General features: G+C 29.3%; 2 protein-coding genes across 4 annotated transcripts in view; both read left to right on the plus strand.

The window, feature by feature from the left end:
* The window catches only part of LOC126847372 (Y+L amino acid transporter 2), a 234,813-nt gene that overhangs the window by 8,633 nt on the left and 207,287 nt on the right, over positions 1–18,893 (plus strand). The gene's annotated exons all lie outside the window — the stretch shown is intronic.
* Positions 5,089–18,893, plus strand: part of LOC126847366 (protein draper) — a 30,295-nt gene continuing 16,490 nt past the window's right edge. Inside the window, exon 1 of one of the 3 annotated variants that reach the window (XM_050587521.1) lies at positions 5,089–5,444. The gene's annotated coding sequence lies outside the window, so the exon portion shown is untranslated. Of the gene's footprint in view, positions 5,445–7,861; positions 7,935–18,893 lie in introns of those variants that run through there. The other 2 variants (XM_050587522.1, XM_050587524.1) reach the window with 2 other exon arrangements.

Genomic DNA, 18,893 nt, shown 5'->3' on the forward strand with positions numbered 1-18,893 from the left:
TTATAAAAAAAAAAAACTAATAAATATTTCTTAATACTATATTATAACCTAACCCAAATGTCATATTTGTATATGATTCAACTAATTAGAATTAGCTGGTAAAACTGCGAAGTTTTCTAGTTTCATGAACAAGGTTGATGTACATGTTTTACCTCCAAGAATTTACTAATCGAACTAAAATGATTTAGCCGTGTATTGGTAAATGATAATTTATAATTATCATGTCACTTTTACTGATTTTTTCCAACATACATAATTAGTTACTAGTCAATACGTTAATGTAAAATGCAATTTGTATATACATGCTTAGTTCTATATTTTAACTATTAATTAAATTGTTCCAACTAGAAATTTACTGTGTTAATAGGTACCCTACAATATTAATCATAATTTTATTAGTTGGACAAACTATGTATTTTTTCTGTGTAAACTGTACCGAAAAATGTAAGTATAATAAATCTTGGCAGGTCTCGACAGACTTATGTAATCAAGATAATAATTTGTCGTGCAACTAAAAATTCACTAGTATTATCGATTCAACTTCTTTTTTTAACGTGTGCTAGTTAAATGTATGTCATCAGGCTACCGCCGTTATAACAATGCCGATTCCGTAGGGTCGTTAGACTTTATTTATTTTATTAGTGCCATCATCATCACTTATTGGCTGGGTAATCGATTCTAAACGCGTTTGACGACTTCTGCACTCCTCGATTTGATATTAATAGCATTTCAAAAAATAATATTTTTATTAGTTTTACATATTTGCATTTGTATGATAATGTAATACAATAAAAATAATAAAACTGCGGGCTTAGTTGTTTTTGGATTAGATGTTTCGTTTGGTTCTAAAAGCTTTTCCTAATAATTATATAACACGTTCTGAGAAACCTAATGGTAATTATGAGTGGTGGGGTGAAAAAACTCAATGTGACTGGAACACAACATACAACAGCACTCACATTCGTGCATGTTTGGTTATCGATGCAAACTCCGTCAAATAAAATAGTTAATGTGTATTTAAAATTTTAATCTGAAAAATTATACATTTAAATTATGTTGATCACATAGATATAATATATAATGAACTAGATTGCTAACTGTACATGCCATCAATAGAGAAGATTGAAGCAGCCACTTCCCGCCATCTTGGTGGGAATTAGAACCTTATCACGCGAGAATAATATATGTTTATAACAATCACATAATATATATATATAATATTGATATAAAAATATTTACAGGTATATATTATATGCATGGATAACACACATAAATCCCATCAGAATGACGGACCGTTGGCTTCAATTCTTATCGCCAGTTAGCAATCTAGTTTATTATCTGTGGTTGATCATAGTAAAAAAATTGCTTACTGTTGTTATCGTCGTTTATTTCCTAGTATTAAAACTCGTAGAATAACATTAATTCATTAACAAAACATTAAGTGTTTAGATAAAAGTTCACAAGTTCTAGGGCAATTTTTTTGACGTAATGGTTTTACACAATTACAAATTATCTGTTTTACCACGATTATATTAAATTAAAAATAAGTAATAAATCGTTATCAATATTCATTAGAGTAACATCATTAAATAAAATTATATTCGATAAAATATTTTGCTTTATGTTTGACTTTATAATGGTATGCTACTTGTTAGTTATTAAAAACAATTTTTTTTAAGTATTATAAAATTTATATGATTATAAATAATTATAATCAATGTGTATTAAGCCGCTTGTTCAGATTAAAAATCACAATAATTATTTTGTTTATTTTATTGTGTTGTAATTACTGTCTATTACTATAAGTTACTAGATTATTATAAATTTTAATAAAATTTATATTAAATTGAGCGTTAAAAATGATAGCAGTTAAAAGAACTAGTAATTTTGTTTTTAACTACTAACACTTATTAACACTCTGTTAATAACTCTCCGGTTCATCTTGGCCGCAAGTTTTCATAGCAAAACCTTGTTTTATTAATGAGAAGTTGAAAAAAAAAATTTGATTAGCTTAACTATTAAATTAAGTGATTTATAATATCGAGTATTTATATACAGGTTGTATTTCATTCAATAAAAAAAAATATGTTAAAAAGTGTAGGCCGTTTTTTATTTCATGCATCAGTTTCAAGGGCCAAAGTTATTAACTGGACTATAATATGCCTTGAACTACTTGTAAATAAACATTTAACTACAACATTATACTTTATTTGAAAAATAATGATAAATTATGGACTACTGTTCTATACATAGTTAATAAAATTGTGAGATTATCGAAAGTAGACAAATTAATCAATTATGTAATTATTGATTGTGTCTGTAACATTATTTAAGTTTGAAAATAACCTCTGCTAATTGTAAACACGCTACTACTTTTTAATAAAATGCAGTCATTTTTTAATACATGCGGCCCACAGACACAAATATATTATATCTGACATCAGTTTTTAATCAAATTAATCGTACTGCTTTAAACCTCTAAATTTAGATCTCAATTTAGCATCTCTGGTTTGATTTTTCTTAGTGTTTAAAAGGACCTCCATTCCAAATAGGCCGAATTCTTGGAAATAGTTCGAAAAGGAATAAGTTTTGAAACTGGTTCATCAAAAGCAAAAACCAATTTTAACTAAAAAGAATACTCTTTTTGAAGAACAATAACGTTGAAATATAATTTTGATAATGACAGTACCTAAATATTTATTTTAATTCATATAGAATTTATTTAGTTTATAAAAGTTTAAAGAATAATTAAATTGCTATACTGTCAATAACATGTTATTTGATAAGTTTAGCGGTCATCGTTTTAAGTTATTAAATATAAAAAGTCTCAAACTTTTAAGCTCATTTAGAAATGTGTTCAACTCTCCCGAGTACTGTTTTGTCTTACACGCACAAAATTTTAAGAGTCACGTGATCCTCAAAATAATCTATTCTAACCTCAATTTTCTTTTTGAAAAACCATTTAATAGTCATTGGGTTATGACTTAGCGATGGTATTGCGCAAATAATCCTGACCATTGACGTCATAGGTAACCTAATGCCCACGCCTTAAAGAGCGATAACATTTTTCATTATTTTTAGCAACAATTAATAAATAATTACTCATTTCTAAGATAAAAAAAAAAAGAACTTCCATTTTTTTATTACTTAAAGTTTACAGATACAAAAGAAATAATAAATAAACAATTACGTTTACTTTATTAATTTTACTAACTAATTAAAATTCCACACTTAGATAAGGTAACAACAAAATGAAATCTTTAACACATTCATTTGAAGCTACAGAAAATGGACGTATTTAACTTATTGACTTCAGTCTTTGTTTATGTTATAAAACTACGATTATTTTATACGGTACCTTCACATTGCATTTTACATTGATGTAAGCTGACTATTAAAAAAAATATTATAATTTTTTGTTTTTATTTAGATTAAACTATTTTGTTTTCAAACTGTTTAATAAAAATAAACTAACTTGTACATTGTAATAATTATAAAGAAGTGGTAAAATATTAAGGTAGAAATGAAATGACAAACGCAGATAACCCACTTAAAGCGCATAGGAACACGATCTCTCTTTCTCGCGAAATTTCAAAGACCCAAATTTTTTCCATTTACAACAACTCGTTTCTTAATCCTGTTTCTGGTATTACTGCACTGTCTTCATTCGATATTCGATTCGTATTTTGATCAGGTCTTTGCATTACAGAATACTGTTATAATCGCTGTAAGGTGTAAATAATAAATAGCATAACGCTTCAATAATTTTGTTTACATTTAAAAAATAAAAACAAAGTGCAAACGAATCGCAAGACTCGGGTATTTTAAAAAGGAATGTGCACTGTGTAAACGAATCACAAGACAAGTGTACGAGGAAAGGAAAAAGCACAAGGTGTTTAACAAACAAACTCTTGAACTTAAGCCTTGGAAAACGGACAGCGACAACCGAATACTTTTGACTGATGACCAACTAGTGCACAGAAGTCGACTGACAAAATAGCATTGAATTCTATTGTCTTTTATATTGTTTTACCTTTTGCAATTAAGCGTTATTGTTAATTTAATTGTATAGTCATCAGTCTCGAGTCGTCGGAAACACTGCCCATATTTATTTTTATAAATTTACCTATATTGATAGCGTGGTCATCATATATAACAAAACCTTTATCAGAATTTCGCTATATCTGGTCCTAGCCTTAGAATTTCTGGAACTTCAATTTTAAATCACATACAAAGTTGTGGTTTATAGAATGAAAATTTAAAATTTCCAAATCATCTTTTGTCTGTAAAAAATAACTAAAAATTGTCAATTAATCCTGAGGCAGACGCCAGACGACCTGAATTCGGTTAAGAAAAAAGAACAATAAACTCTTTTTCTAATAAATCTTAGAATAATTTTTAAATGACCAGAACACTGAAAATACCACAAATAAGGGGTTTTACAACCTTGTATTCGATTACAAAATATAACTGAAAACGCATCTTGTTAAAAAAAAAAGTAAAATTTTATTGAACACTGTAATTTTAAATATTTCGGTAAAAATATGTACATAAATTAAGTTTTAAAAGAATTACATACTTACAGTCAAGTAAAAAAAAAAACATGCATTATGTACAAAAAGTTGTGATTAATAATTTTTTTTCACGATTAAGTTCTCAATAAAGAATTATGTTTGAACAGTTATTTAAAATTAACAAAGTTTTATAAAAAAATTCACCATTTTAAAAAAAAAAAATATACAAATATGCGGCAAGCATTACGGAGCTAATTTCTTAAATGGGATAAAAGTCCAGACAGGCGAACCCGTTGCAATAATGACGAATTCTTTGTTTATTGCAAAAACTCACTCACACATGGCAAAAACGTCGTTGGCGATGGCAGTGGGAGTACAGAGACCTGTTAGTTGTGTGCTGCTGGCGACGACTATAACATTAATAGGTATAGTAGGCTTGTGTCGGTTCGCCGATAATTTCGTGTCGGTCAACCGGCAACACTGTTTGCCCTATACGGTGTAATGCACTGTGTAGGCAGTAGAAGTAGTGTATACTGTATAGTATACGGTCTGCCATCTGTCCAGAGGGGAGATTCTGAATTGTTTTCTTCAAATTCAATGTAACATAGTATACGAGGTACTAGCACTCAGCAGTGAGTGTCGTGACGTTGTCGGGTTAGTGCGTACGTTTTCGAATGTTGTTTATTTTGATTTGTTTTGTTTAGTTTATTATTGTTATAATTTTATCGTCTAAAGCAAAAGCAAAATATTATTATCAATCGAATTACTTATAATATAACTTGTTACTGCGGTTTTAAACTATTATATTGCATTGAACCGTTGGCCGTTTCGTTGTTATCGTTGTTATCTCACTTCGTTTCTGTGACCGTAAGATACCTGCCCAATTGCCGAGGATTATACCCGCATCTTTGTTTGAACTTTGATTCAATGGTGAGTTTTGCATGCTAAATACAATTACAATATTGCGATTTCTGAGTAGAGAGAAGTTCAGTAGTTGGTTTTAGTTTATTTTTATGTGATTCTATAATAATTGATGACGTTTTTCAACACAAAAAGTAATTAGTGTGTATCGGTTTTGGGTATCCAGACGAAATAGGAGTACATTTTCGTTTTTTCGGTACATTTTTTTTAAACATTTCAGATGTATTCTATAAGTAAGCAAAAAACGTGAGAGCAACAATAAGAAAAAAGTACTGTGTCCGACGACGGTCGCTTCGGCTTGACCTCGAAATCAAATACACGTCGTGTTTTTTGTCGTTTTGTGTTTAACCGGTAGGACACGCTGCGGGAGATTTGAATGAACGACTTAAGTGTCGATCAAAGTTTCAACTGCACAATTTATCGTTCTCAGCGAACAGAATAGATAAAAATTATTTCTGATCACCGCTGCTGTTGAGAACTTAAAACGATAAATTTGGGGGGGGGGGGAAATCCAGCTAGTTAAGCCCAACAAATGTTTGGTATTTATCTGAAAATCAAGATTTTATTGGGCTTGTGCATCACGTCAACGCTGTTACTCAACTATTTTGTTTATTTAAATAAGCGGTACAAGTGGCACTTATATTCAAAATCAAGTTGTTTTTGATAATTAATATGAATAAGGCCATATCAACGGTCTATTTAATGCGCAACAGCTAATATACCTGTCGTTTTAAAGTTATTGTTGTTTCAACAATCGATCTGCATTTATATTCTTACAAGACGAAAACGTCGCCTTGTTCATTATTTTGAAATGGCGCAAGGTTGGTTCATATTAATATGATACGGACTAAAATTATCCATGCTAATTAGTAATTACATATAATATTATATTTTACGATAAAATACCAACTAGCGTAACGATTAATCCCGTTATTTCATCAACTATAAATTATTTTAATTATCCGAGTATAATAAACGTATTTACATAATGCTAACTCATTTTATAAGTATAGGTAATAGTGTTCATTATCGATTAACTTCGAACGATAACCGTGGGCTATCTCAGTACAAAGTAAAACATTAAAAAATCGAATGGAATCCTAAATAAAAACGTCATAAATGCAGTAGAGTTAAAAATTGAAATTGTAAAAAAATCAACGCAGTTTAATATTAAAGCAGAACATAGAACAGTTAAAAGAAGTTTTTACTTCAACGGCTTTTAAACTTATCGACCACCATATGCTTAATTTATTTTTCTTTATTTCTTTTTCCCGTTTATCATGGATTTTTTTCAAAAAAATTAAATTTTCTATTGTAATGTAACACTATACAGGACTATACGATAAGTACAATAATAGTTTACACAGCATATTATTATCATGTCTGAAACGGAGACGAGCGAGATCTAATTAAATCATCATAATAATATATTATGCTATATGATCTAACATAATATGTGTTCTTCTTCTTTTTGTGGTACCGATTTCGTTTTATATATTTTGAAAACGCGACTTCCTTTTTGGGAGTACTCGGGACTTTTTAAATTTTTATTCAAGTGTCATTGAACCCGCAGTTCTTCGTTCCACTTTAATATTATAATAAAAGTGTGTAGCTAACACAAAATCAATGATTAACTGACTGCATCAGGGGACCGGAGTCGAGTTTCAATGGGGAGGAAATTATAATTATTAACTATTGGACCCCATTTGATTATTGTACTCGTTTAGTAGCCGGTGATGGTACACACACCCTCGTCGTTTTGATACAACTAAAAAAAAAATGGTTTAAACACACCGTTTGGTCATTGCATTGGCCACTTCTACTATCAATATAGTATAGTTTTGCAATAGCAACAGTGCAAAAACTGAATTGCTTAGTGACGAACAAAGAACTTGATCCAAATAACAGCTGAGGCGGTCACGTGTGTCCGTTTAAAAGCAGTAATCGCATTCCGGATAAACATGTTGGGTAATCTCAACGATAGCTGATATACATTGTATTGTGCGCCAGACCAGCTAGGCTATTCGGTATTGATTGTCTGTGAGCACAGGTGTACTTAACATATTTGGTAATTTAAAAAAAAAAAATGAATAACTACCTACCGTATTTCCGTTATTGAATAATTCCATTTTAGTATTTAACTAGCTTATCTAGCCAAACCTTAAGCGTTAAGTCCTAAGACAATATTGATAAATCGTCCCGACTAACTATCATAAGAATATCAATAAGTATACTTCAGACGGTGTCACCCAACTCTCTTTGTGTTCCACTATGACCACATAATATGCCACCTAAGCATATTATGTGGTGTAGGCAACAATATTGGCGTTAAAAATAGCTTGTTGTCAACACACATGTTTCTTAACACGCTTAATCGACCAATTTGGTATTGTTCTTATTGTTGTATTAAAAAATTAACGTTTTACGGGTTTTTTGGACGGAGACGATAGACGAAACTACAAACCTTTGGTAACAACGACTTACAAGGTATCACGTGCGGTATGTGCGGACAATGCGGAAAAGTCGCATTATTATACATTATATAATATAATAATATAATTTACATTATTATATGAATACACTCGAAAGTGCGTTATATGATAATAATTTATTCGACAATTAATCTAGAGATATGATATACATGTATTATAATATATTGTATTATGATAATCTCATTTGATGTACTGTATTAAAGTGGTATTCCATAAGCGTAAATAGCCTAAATCTTTAGCCGAGAAGGGGGCGAAAAGAAAAAGAGAGGAGTGGCTATATTAAATTTAAATTTCTGATATTTTAACGAACTCTGCTTGCGTTGATGAGGTTAACAGAAAAATCCAAAATGGTGAATGTAATTTGCAAAACAAATCGCTCATAGGTCGAAATAGTGCAAATGCAAAATACTGCACTATACCGTACTTTACCGTGTCAAATGTCAATATACCCATTCGATTGACATTTGGATCACCCGAAAACCACTAAGTATTTTTTTGTTTTTTGAGATTTCGTTTAATAAAACATTATACCTCGAAAATTACAAGTATATTAAGTAGATAATAATATGACACGTGGATTGATAACATAATATTCACCCTGAGGTTATCGCATCTAGCGATTGATTGTTGATCCAATTATTTATACAATAACTGAATAAGGATTCCGCAATAATAAGTAATATCATGTACATTTTCACTAATGGCTTTTGTATGCAATTAACTGGTGATATCGTCCGTTGCTATAAGATGCATTGTTACATTTTTTTCTTACAATTTCGTTTCCTACATAATGTAATATATTTACATTAGTCGAACTACACATTTGTGACATACTTATTGAAATTAGCGAGTTAAGCACACGGCCGTGACTTTCTCTCTACTTTCATTCAACCCAAACGAACCGGCCAACGACGGTCATCGTCACGTGACATTTAACTGATCCAAATAGTATGCATTTCACATGATAATCATAATAATATGAAATAATAGGCTTAAGATTAATACAATGTACAATAAGATTGTGTAGGATCTATTGATTTCGCTGGAATGCAATTGGGTTGGTTCGGCGTCGTGATCATGAACAGCTGATAAATAGAAAATAAAAGGTATATTATATTCTGTTTAAATGTACTACACCGTCGTATAGCTTTAGAATAGAATAGGTAAACCTAAAAAAAATAAAACGGGTATTTCAATGAAGCGGCATACAAAATATCGACAAAACCTGTTTCTTTATGACTGACCTAAGAGTTATCAAGTTCATCGACGTCAACGTCTGTAATATTTTACTTTTAAGAGTAAAAAAAATTGGCAAAACATCCGTTACGTTAATAGTCATCTGTTAGGGTCTGTTTATCATATTTTTCTTGTAAGTTAGTTACTCGTTTATAGAAAAATCTTGGGAACCAATAATTTTTGTGCAAGTATATGTTTAGTTTTCATCAAAATTTCCAATATTTTAATAACTACAAATGATTATAGAATTAGATTTTCGATGAATCTGTCAAATCGTACCAATGAAATAATCAAAACAGTCAGTCTGTTAAGTTATGAAAAATGTATACCTACTAGTGATGGAAATAAGAAAATCCAAATTTTCACAAAAAAACGCTATTTTAGCCACTTAAAAATCGTATAAGCATTAAATATTTTTACTTAAACTGTAAAAATATTTAATGCTTATAAGATTTTTAAGTGGCTAAAATAGTGTTTTTTTTTTAAATCCGGATTGTTTTAAATAGTTTAATTAGTGTTATTCGAACGGGTGTTCTACGCGATGGTACGCGTCTACAGCTGTTCGTTATTTGTGTGTCGACACGAATGTTTGTTTATGGCACAGTATATATAGGAATTTCACACGTCAGGTTTATAAACATTTTGAACTTCAGTGTTCTGGTCCAGTAAATAAAAAAAAAGCATTTGGCAACACGGTACAAAAATATATAGTAATATGCAAATAGAGACACGTCATAAAAATTCGAAATGTTCAATTACAATTTTTTTCCAATGGTCATTACATGTTTGCTCAACAATGTGTACGTAATTTGACAGCACTGTTTAACTTGACTAAAACTAAAATTTTTTGAAAATCCCATCAGTATTTAACACATTTAGAATGAAGCGATAACAAAAGGAGAAATAAATACAACGAAACTCAATCCATGCGCAATATTTTTCAATCTTTATATTTTTGAATACAAGTCATTAGTCATGCGTAATTAATACATTGCAGAGTAATTATTTGGGATTACAAAACAAGCGTAATCCGGTCGAAGCAAAACAATAATAAGAGAATAGTGTCGACTCATAAAGCTTTTTGTAGTTGTTCGAAAATATCAGAGGAATTTTGGTTTGATTCGTTTATATGTTTATAGCACCGTTAGAAGCTTGGTGCATGTGCAGTAAAAATAATACACCAAAATAGGTACACACCAAACACATAAACAGTTATACTTTTTTAAAAACTATTTTTACTAATGTACAATAACATAATGTCATACATATTTGCAGGTGCATTATTATAACACATACGACGAAATTGTTCTTGTAAAGTACAATTATTTTGGATTTTATTGCATTTTTATTATTGAAAGTCGAACATATAAGTTAGATAAAACATTTAACAACGTTAAATGTAACTTTTTTTTTTCTTAAAACATTTTTAATTATGATTTTTATTTTTCCATCAAGTATTTCGTTTTGAAATTTCAGCCATAATAACGAGTTAAATCATTATATCTGCATTGTGCAATATTAACAATTTTATTATTTAAATGGGCCAACAGGAATATTGAAATATTCTGTATATTTAGATCAAATAATTAACACAATAGGAACACAAAGACCTCGTCTACCTACAATCCGTTATTAACTATCTAATAAACGCTTTCACCACCAACGTCTGACAATGAGTAAATCTGTGTTTGGTATCTTATACACGGATGAGTTACAAACAGACTGCGTTACACCTTCTAAATAGGCAATACAAGATTTGGCTACCACAAAACCCGTTTAATCAGTTATACAATATTACATTATTATTTTATCGACTCAACCGATAAACCCTCTTAACCAATACTAATTCATTATGTGATGTTTCACACGTAAAACCCCGTGTGAAAAAGTTTTGTAAAAACATTAAGTCAAATTTTAATGTCCTTGTTAAACGTTAAAATCTAGATCACTTTATTACTTAACGACTTATTTATGAAACAAGTTCTCCTGCTAAATTCTACCAAACCAGATTAAAAAAAAATATTTTGAATTTATCATAATACTATTTATCGGCTTTGGCTCGTTTCGAACACATGATTAGAAATGGACTACGTTTTCTAAACTTAGGATTAGATTAGAATATAATTATTGTTGTATTTATCTTACAAGGACCGAAGTGGGTATGTAAACAAAATGCTGAAAAACATCTATTGCGCCGAATGTTCCATAATAGTCAATATGATACTAACAGTGTGAATAACGTACATAAATTGAACAATTATAACATCAAACAAAACGATTCTAAACTCATGGTCCTTTTAAATTTGGAAACAATATTTAAAATATAAGTATAATGTGAAAGATAATATAGGTATTCTAAAAGCTAAGATGATAAGCCATACAGCAATTATGAAACATGAAAGTCTTATAATACAATTTTTAGGTCTGATAGTACGAGGAATAGAAGTAGATCTTGGTAGATTAAATGTACCTACACATTTACCACCTGCCCATAGTTTAATGCGGTGTCCTACAAGCAGTATTGGAAATTATCTAGATAAACCCTTTTCATCTTTTCTTATACCTAGATACATACTGTAGAATTAAACTAACCATGTAGGTTATGTTATCTTTATCTTATCTACATTAGTTTTAGTTAAGGATTAGTTGGACTGCTATATTATCTTTTAGGACATTTTTTTTGTATACAATTTAAAAAAAAAGTATTTGAAAGTACTTGCACTTTTATTTTATCTGTTTAAAAAAAAACTTTAAAACTAGAACTTTCATTTAAAATTTCTTATTTTACAGATTCAAACCTTCAATTGACATTTTTAATCACCATCATCATCACCATTTTGAAAAATAATAAAAGAGTTTTGCAGTGTAAAAAGTGGTTAAATATTCACATCATATAAATATTATAATGGATTTTTTTAAAGTAAATAAAATAGTAATTTTTCGTCATGCTTACAAAATTTCTTTAAAAATCGTGCTTTCGAATATAAAAAGAAAATCATCCATTTACAATTTTTTTTGTTCCTGCACACGCTGCTGTTTAATAAATATGATTTAGTAATTAATTATACCATGCTAAGATGTTTGGCCCAGCTCTATTGGATACAACGGTTTTTTTGTTGCATCAAAGATTTCGCTAAACACTGTATTATTATATTATAGAAAACGAAAACATCCACAATACATAGTAACATAATATGGTCAACTGCACGGTGTTTTGTAAAATCGGGTGTGTATTTTTCACATTGTGTAGTAAAGTATAGAAAGCGATTAGAAGACATAATAAATATTATCAAGATGCTACGGTTTTTTACGGGTCTCAGAACAGGCAAATAAACGTGATCGGTTTCAACGATTTTCAGCGAAATTCGCTATGACAACGTCGTACAATAGTGAATAGGGCATAGCGTTTTTGCACTTAGTCGGTATACAAGTTATAATGAATTAAGATAGAGAGAGAGAGAGAGAGGGGAATCCAATGAAAATATTTTTGCAGTGTGTTTCTCTGATGTGTGTGTTATTAGTATTTACTAAAATATAGAATGCCAAACGCGAATCTCTTGCTCACAAAAACATTATATTATTAAGTACAATCTAATCAGCAACCGTATGTTTTTATAGTAATAATAAATACTCATTAAGGAAATTGCCGGTATAAAATATATTTGCATATTTTCGCTTTAGTATAACGCATTTTGTGCGTTTTATAACTTTTCACGTTCAACGTTTCGTATTGTGAAAGCATGTTGCTTCTGTTTTGTTTTAATATCATTTTAAAAATAGCTAATTTCTACACTGTTTACATGTTTTGTCGTTTATAATAAGTAATTTCGAGGTACTCAGCACACATAATCCCAATAAAACCCACCTTAATGATTAAACACCATAGGTTGGCTGGTCTTTTTTTTTTTTGGTTTGAAATTGTTGACACTTTATTTCACGGTTGATAACAGAACGGTCTTAGCTTTGAAAATTTGATATGTTCATTAATAATTTTGGCGAAACAACATAATATTTCCTGTAGAATAGTGTCGAAGGACACATCATAACCTACTCAAATGCACGGTTAATGTTCTTTTTTTGGAAGCATGCTATATGCTATATGCTTTGTTGTTGTTGTTTTTTTTTTTTTTTATAATAATAAATCTCAAGAATATGATTCATCATTTTACTTTGTCTGCTAAACATGTGCGTGGTTTTCATTCGACTGCACTAAACATCAAGTGACAGATTTTTTTTAAGAATAATTACATGATGAATAATTTGGAATGACTAACGCCACATAATATGTTAACGGAAGTTCTAGAGAAAAGTTTGCGGTTATTATAAATCATTCAACAATCTAAAATGGTGTCTGAAGATAGCGCTGTAATTGGTTTAACAGTTAACTAAACAAAATTGTATTGTAATATGGTTTGCCACCCTAAAAATCACACCGAAAAACATTTATTAATAAATGATAGATCTACACAAGTAGAATAATTCTATATTGTATAATTCTATATTATTATCGAATTCAATATTTGTGGCCACACGTCAAATACGGAAAACTCTAAAATTAAATATTTTGTTTGCAAACATGAAATAAGTTTTTAATATTTTAGTATTTGGTATTAATTTTTTTTGTTTTACCAAGATGTAAAACGAATGTTGTGTTTGTGCATTAGGAATTAGCAATGATATTCTAAAATGAGGGATGCTATTTGAGTACAAGATACTACTAAACTGTGCTTTCGATTTAAAACAAAAATAAAGTATGTTTAATCATTTTAAATTTATTACAGTTGGTACATTAATATTTTTTTATGTTTAATATCTTGATAATTTAAAAATTAAATTAAATTAAAACTAAAATCTTTTTTAAATCTGTAATCCTATAGTTGGATAAGCTATAGGATATAATATGTTGTACTATACCTAATACTCGAATATAGGATTATCATATTCTGTATATTGGATTAGAAATTATTTTGTTATCTTTAAGATAATGGAAGAAAGCAACTAACTGTTATCTAATATAAATACCTTATACATTTTAAACTATTGTTATCTAAGTTTATTATTCACATTCATAACAAATAATAACACATTTTAGGTATTTTTTAGATAAAAGATATAGTTTTTGTTTTAAATATCGTTTTTCTACCAGATTTTTTTGGGTTTTTGTTATTCTAAGACGAACATTCTGGACTATTCAGCGATTGGCCCTGCAGACAACAAATAATCGGTTGTTTTTCATGTCATATTAAATATATAACAGCTCTATTAGGTAAATAATCGAATCAATCAAATTATAGCAATCATTTTCTGATGTAAACATATTGTTCAATTATTATTGTTGTTTATCACAGTATGCCTATAGTTAAAATTATGCGGGCATACAATTTGTAATTTTTATGCTTCCATCTCACCCATTCCAAAAAAAAAACGAACTATATAATATGCGATAACGTATAGCCAATTTATATAAATATAATGCTTGCACTATAATTATTATTTGACAAATTGTGTTAAAATTGCTCAAACGATTCCCGTGGTGGATTCAAACATGAGAACAACACACAAAAACGTCTCGCAGTTCTTTTTGCGTAAATAAAAATAATATGTAATTTTATTTTTAAGAACAACTCGTTATGATATCGTTGTGTAACATCTGGAATATTTTTCGTAACGGTCATTAACGTTAATTGGGCCACTCTAAAAAAAAAAAAGTTGCAATCAGATCTTCTTGACGAACACTTCAAAGTCTGGTCTATGCTACAAATAGTATCATTGATTAGATAAAACCAGATAATACACTTAATTGTAAAACAATAGATTTTCAAATAACGATTTTTGATTAGGATACTCTTAAGGCAGTCGAACCAAATTATAATGCCAACAATATCTTACAAACTATTACAATAATATCGTAAACTGATAAGAAATGCTTGTTGACATTTTTAACGTTGGTTTTTGATGGTGACTATAATATAACAAAAGATTGATAATATTTTTTGACCGCACTGTAGAACAGGAGGATTATTTTTTTTATTTTTTTGTCACACTGGTATGAGAGTATAAAAGTTTTTTTTTAATTTTTTCAGAGTTTTTAACTAATCTGTGATAATGTCCGCGTCTGCCGTCTGGTCTTTTACTTTGTTCATAATCGATTATTAATTCAAAAAGTAAACATCTCCGACAAAGCAAGATTATGGGCCATAACTTAAGACTTGGATGCGTTGACCGATCGACCGGTTTATCAACCGAGTCTTCCTTTTGTGTACATCCGTCACGGGCCGTGAATACTTATTTTTTCTCTAAAAATATGAATTATGAAAATGTCACGTCAGAGCTGTAATGTTTACATAATCGCTAACCGGCCGCTATTTATTAAATTACGCATCCCGGCTAGTTCGGTATGAAAACCAAAACCATAACGATTTTTTTCTGAACAACTATACATTTGTACATAACAAAAATAACGAATTACAAGTTACGCACGTTGTGTCGTTGGATGTAAACACAAGCCGAGTTACGACCGACTATATCGCAGTAGAAATCACTGTTGATTATTATACAGCGCAGTTAACTCGGCCGGACTTAAGTACAGTTAGTAGCTTTACCAATGAGATAGAGTGACTACGTATTACAAGAAGACACAAGTTGTTATGTTACTTTAGAAATAGATTCAGCATGTTAGTATTATGTGATTTTTTGTTTTTCTTAAACGCCAAAGACCTATTAATTGTTATTTAAACTGAGAGAGAGCATACATAATCAATATAATTTTTAATGCTAGAAATAATAGGTGCTCATTCTGAAGTCTCAAAAACTAAGAACAAATGGTTAAAAACACGGTTTTGTACATCTATAGAAGTCATTTACGATTGAAAACAGACGCTCAACATGAGGTCAGATTAAGATTTCATCAATATTTATTTGCCTATTTAACTATTCGTTAGTGTTTTGGTTAGAAATTTCATAAAAAATCTTAACAGGTGGGGTTTAATAATGCTCAACACACTAACAAAGGGTAAACAATTGAAAGTTATGTATATGATCATTCCTGGGAATTTGTATTCAAATAACAAATAATGACAATAATGAGTTTGTTTTTACAACATGAATATGTAATATTTTTGTTTGTTTCAAAAGTAATATATTTTGAAAAACTAAAAATGTTCATTTAAAAATTTAGTTTTAATTGTGTTATCGTTAAAAAAGTTGAAAATGTCAATTTGCACACAAACAAATTTGCCTTTTATGAGTTAAAAGTCCTTGGTTCGAATGTTTTGCACAATTATAAAACCTTGTTATTAACATAATTTTATAAAACTAAAACTCATAAAAGTATGGCATCAAGTTTAAGGAAAACGTTAAATTACTTTAGTTTATGTGCTGGGAAATGTTGGCCTTAACGAGAGTCGCATGACTAATGTAATATTATCACGATAAAAAAAAATATAATTTTATGTATACAATATACGCTCGTATATGTATATTTTAATAAAATTATACATAATATGAAACTTAAAATTTGTATTTTTATTGTTACTTTAGCGTTAAGTACGTCGAATGCAATTATTTAATTTAAAAATATTTTTTTCAACATATGACAAACGGTTCGTACAGAATGTAGAAATTCTGTACCACCCTCAGAAAGTACCCTTAAACTGGTTTGACAGGTTTTAGTATTTTCGATTGTAGTAAAAAGGATTTTCGACTCTAAAATGCACATATTTACCTTGTGAGAAAATTACTAAGAAGATATTATATAAATTGATTTATACTGGCGTTTTTTTTTAGGGATTTTCAAATTAATTTAATCAGTAGCTTGTTTTTATAACATCTGTAAACAACTGTAATAGAAAAACATTTGTACACTGGCATTGTGCTAAAAGCTATCACGCTTATTATTTAAGTTAACAACGAAGGCAGTTGTTTTGCCTATACCTAACAATAATTGCGCCCAATATATAGAGCATTTAACATTTTAATTCTCGTTGAACTTTTTACGATATAAAAACAAAGTCCTTGATAATAAATTAAATGTGCCTAATCAAATATCAATAGTGTTGTTATAACTATAAATAATAGTATAATATGTGCAAGTATATAGTAATTAGTTAAAAAAACACAAATTATAAATATTTAAAAAGTTTGTGTTGTTCTTCTTGCAGATAAAAACTATTGTATTACACTGAACCTTTCACCCCATCTTCTCTTTTGAACGCCCGTGTAATTGTTCAAAACTGGTTTGGGCGCCAGACAATATTATTTCATTGTTACGTTTTAGTGAAGGTCATTATGACTTTCAAAAGTTCTCATATTTCATCGATAATAAGCCATTTAAAAACACTCACTCACTACTTAAATTTTATATAATTAAACAATTAAATAATATTAATTAAAATACTTTTTTTACTTACATTTGATATAAAACTATAGAAAAAGAAACTAACAGTAATTATAAAATAAAACCAGCTTACTGCTTTTTACTACTAATAGTAAACGTTACACTAGTGTAATATTTTTGAATATTTTTTATCATTAGGCGACACTGATTAATTTCTCAGTTTATCGTATTAATGATGTATATATGCAACTTTATTGTATTTAATGAAATGTGGTCAACTTTTAACTGATATTAATTGTAAAACAGTATTAAAAGTAAGAAAAAAATATTGGGAAATGTTGACCTTTGTATTACCCCTTTAATCGGTGTACATCGGTCGAGTGTCGATGGCTATTATTATGACATTAACAAAATGCAACATTATTTAGACAATGAATTTTGTTTCCGATCATATTTCATGTGGGCACATACGATTATCGTTGACACTAAGCTATCGAAATGTACTTTAAAAACGTTTATATAACGACAACCGTATAACGACTTAAACTATTATACTTTTACTAATATTTCTAGTGAAGCCCCCAAAAGGCGACGAGCAAACAACCGAATGGTAAACGTCATGGGACGGCTCGAGGATGTTCTTATTAAAGTACACTTGCTGTTTATTACAACACCGTCGACGGACAATAACGTGCCCAACGCACACGCTTTATTCAGTATTATATTATGTACAATAATAATAAAAAAAAAATAATAATAATAATGATCAACTCACAGTTTTCTGATTTTTCATAGTATGATTTTTACCTAGACTGTGCACTGTGAACGGAATAATATAAATAACAGTAAAAGTGGGTACAGGATTGCTCGTATAATAATATAACATAAACCATAGTGCATTCTATTTTGACTTCATAATAAAATATTTTGCACGTTAACCAAATTGTCGTTGGTAAATTTGTTATTATTATAATAACTAATTAATTGATCATGATAATATGGTTTATTCGTTTTGGTGGGTCTAGTAAATGAAACACACACTCAATATATATTATTATTATAGCAGTGGAATATTTATGATATCCTGGTTCGGTGTCGTCAATTAGCTCCATTCGAACGGGTATATCGAGGCTGTAGTACGTGTAAATCTAATTTGTACACATTTATTTTAATCTTAATCCCAACAACAACATCATACCATCACGCCTTTGCTTTAGTCTAAAATCGGATTAATCTTTTAAAGTGGGTATAGCACAAACAGAAATACCCTGGGGGAATTTTCCCCTTTTATTTTTTTTTTATTCCTACATCTTTGTAATTACTGTTTTAAGTTTCTAAGTCATCAACTTCCGGATTCTAGTATTATTATAAACGTATTAAAGTTGCGTGCTGAAA

Source organism: Adelges cooleyi, unplaced genomic scaffold (assembly GCF_023614345.1).
Source record: "Adelges cooleyi isolate 19-005CV unplaced genomic scaffold, UGA_ACOO_1.1 ACOO_flye_CR_arks_rails_tigmint_CR_PRNA_108, whole genome shotgun sequence".
Classification (NCBI taxonomy): domain Eukaryota; kingdom Metazoa; phylum Arthropoda; class Insecta; order Hemiptera; family Adelgidae; genus Adelges; species Adelges cooleyi.